Consider the following 3,242-nt stretch of genomic DNA (forward strand, 5'->3'; position numbering starts at 1 on the left):
CCCCAAGTCTGTAGATGAAGCATCTTCCAACACCCCTGCCCTGGCCAATGGTACAGGACCACACAAACCTTGCCCCAGAGACTGTGGCCACCTCCCCAGGGGCATAAATACCCATTTTCCCCAATAAATGATCCAGTGTGTTCACTGTCTATGCACACTTCATTGACAGAGATCCTGCACTGCACCTAACAGCACCCAGTTAAGGTTCCCTCCCTCCAGTCCAGCTCAGTGTGCAACAGGAAGAGACGCGGCACAGCAGGGTGTGTGCAGGGACTTCTGGAGGCCAGAAGAGTTGGACTTACAGGTGCTTGTGAGCTGCCTGACTCGGGTGCTACCAACTGAACTTGAGTCCTCTGGAAGAGCAGCAAGTGCTCTTATTCACTTAGCCGTCTCTCTAGCTGCGCGCTACGTTTTGAAATCCATTAATATTTCCATTTGGTTGCCTCCTGAGAGGTCTAAGATGAAATAAAGCCCTTCCTTCCCCCAGGTTCTTTGGGTCATGGTGTTTATCACAGCAACAGAAAGCAACCTAGCAGAGCTTCTTAGCTAATTCCTGAATCTAAATTTATGACCCTCTGCGAATCTTACTCTTTCCGGTGCTAATGGATCTAAGGATGTGGGAAACTATAGGGAAGTAAAGGTGTGGCTGGACAAGAGATTCGCAAGGACCCTTTGATTTTATAAACAGCAGCACTGAAATTAAATCCGAGGACATCCATTCTGTTCTCCTGGCCGTTCAGGACTGCTGTTGTGTGGAGGAAGGAGGTGTTTTGTTTTGTTTTGTTTTAGGTATTTTCTTCATTTACATTTCAAATGCTATCCCAAAAGTCTCCCATACCCCCCCCACTCCCCTACCCACCCACTCCCACTTCTTGGCCCTGGCATTCCCCTGTACTGAGGCATATAAAGTTTGCAAGACCAAGGGGCCTCTCTTCCCAATGATGGCCAACTAGGCCATCTTCTGCTACATATGCAGCTAGAGACACGAGCTCCAGGGGTATTGATTATTTCATATTGATGTTCCACCTATAGGTTTGCAGACCCCTTCAGCTCCTTGGGTACTTTCTCTAGCTCCTCCATTGGGGGCCCTGTGTTCCATCCAATAACAGACTGTGAGCATCCACTTCTGTGTTTGCCAGGCCCCGGCTTTTTGTTTTGTTTTTGTTTTTGTTTTGAACTCAGCCCATGTTTATTTATTAAGTTCTAAAAAAAAAGAAAACCTGATGGCATTAGTAAAAATAGCATGTTCCTAAGTCTGCTGACATCAATCCAAAAGTGCCAACATGTACCTCCTGCCTTGATGGACCCAAGCTTACCTTTTAGCGACTTTTCCTTTGATTCTAACTGCCAAATAAAAAAAGCCCCAAGTTCCCCTCCTTTCCAAGCAACAGAGCATGACCTTAAAAGGTTCTCAGGAAACCTGCTTAACTTGTGAGTTCCAACACACGATGTAAGATCGTCTTCTGACCATAGCGGACCTATAAGGCTTGCTGTTCGCGCCAGCTCAGCTTGGCACAGGCCTCCTTATTACTGAGTAAATCTTGCTCAGTTTTTAAGTCTGTGGCACAGGTATGTCGGATCACCAGAACAGTTTCGAAGAAGCCATTTCCATGATTCTTGGAGCTTGGGGATATCTGTGATTGCCAAACTGTCGTCTTCTGTCTCTTCCTCTCCCCATCCAGCCCACTCTATTTTATAGTCTCTGAACTCCTCAGCACGCATGCGCCATATCTTAAGCGTGGTGCTGCCTAGCTCCTCTTCAGTCAGCACCTCACAACCTAACACAAAGGCTCCCTCTTCCTCTACCATCTCCTGTTTGCACAAGAAATCCCAGCATTCTCACAAGAGCGGCTTTTCAGTTTCATCCTTTGTTCCCTGCAGTGCAGTCTCTCGGACTGTCACCATCTGAATGTCAGCCGTGTCATCTGTGTTGTTAGGATAGGGCTCAGCAAAACCATACATATGAATCAGTTGCCAGTTAGTCATTTGCCCGTATGTGTTGAAGATTTCATGACCTTCAAGAATGGGCTGAGTAGCCACCATCCGGAGATAATCTGCAGAGAACTCTAGATTGGCATTATGATTAGCTACGTGGTTTAGTATGTCTGCAGCAGGCACCATCAAGGGTGAGTTGGGCTCCATTTCATCATCTTCCTCCAGCGATTCTTGAAAGCTATAAGCCATCACAAGGGCGAACAGTGGGGCTGAAGAGATCAGAGTGAGCCTCCATGAAGGGCAGGACGATGGAATAGTATTCGCTATGGATGTTCACCAAATCCTTCTCCATGGCCTCGGGGACACCTGTACTCTTTAGGAGTCGCAACCGCTCGTCTTCCGGCCAAAATATGGGATGCTCCAAACGTCCCAGCTCTGGCCAGAGCGCGAAGTAGGGGCTCCAGGGTAAAGCTGGGGCCTGCAGCAATGCCATCAGTAGCAGCACCCACCCAGACAGGTTCTGCTGCGCACCTTGCTCCGCGCGTGAGGGAGGGTGGGGGGGGGAGGCATGCTGCAAGCAGAGTCTTTCTTCACTAAATCTATAATAATATTTTTTCGTTGGTACTTTCTCCTAGGCCATGCAAATGTACCCCTTCCCAAAGTCCAGACATTCTACCAGCCAGATGGCCATGAAGATTTCATACAAAATGGATTTCATAGAAAATGAGTTACTGCCGGACATGCGTTTAATCCCAGTGCTTAGGAAGCAGAGGCAGGCAGGATCTCTGAGTTTGGTCTGAGGTAAACCTAGCCTACAGAGCAAGTTCCATTTTGTCTCAAAAGATAAATAAATAAATAAATAAATAAATAAATAAATAAATAAGAGTTATCCATTCTGACACTGTTGTTTCTGGGAAAGCAGACATTTCAGTCAAAGTCTGACACGATAATCTCTTCCTAATTTTGAATTCCTTTACATTTTATTTTAATATTTTTCCGAGACAGGGTTTCTCTGTGTAGCTCTAGATATCCTAGAACTCACTCCCTAGACCAGGTTGGCCTCGCTCCTGCCTCTGCTTCCCAAGTAACGGGACTAAAGGTGTTTGCCACCACTGCCTAACCCGCTAATTTCACATTTCTTAAGCTAGAACAGGATAGGAAGTGATAGGAGCAAAGAAATATGGCACTGAAGTTTCTGGCATGAAGGGGGTCTCAGCAACTGACAGGTGTCAAGACAAGATGAAGAGAGATGTTAGGGAAGTCATGGCCAATGAAGGGTAGAGTCTGAAGAAGTATTGGGGAAGAAG

General features: G+C 46.7%; 1 pseudogene; it reads right to left on the bottom strand.

The window, feature by feature from the left end:
* Window positions 1-1,227: 1,227 nt before the first annotated feature.
* Gm5405 (predicted gene 5405) lies at window positions 1,228-2,516 on the bottom strand (annotated as a pseudogene).

This window comes from Mus musculus, chromosome 16 (genome assembly GCF_000001635.26).
Source record: "Mus musculus strain C57BL/6J chromosome 16, GRCm38.p6 C57BL/6J".
Taxonomy (NCBI): Eukaryota; Metazoa; Chordata; class Mammalia; order Rodentia; family Muridae; genus Mus; species Mus musculus.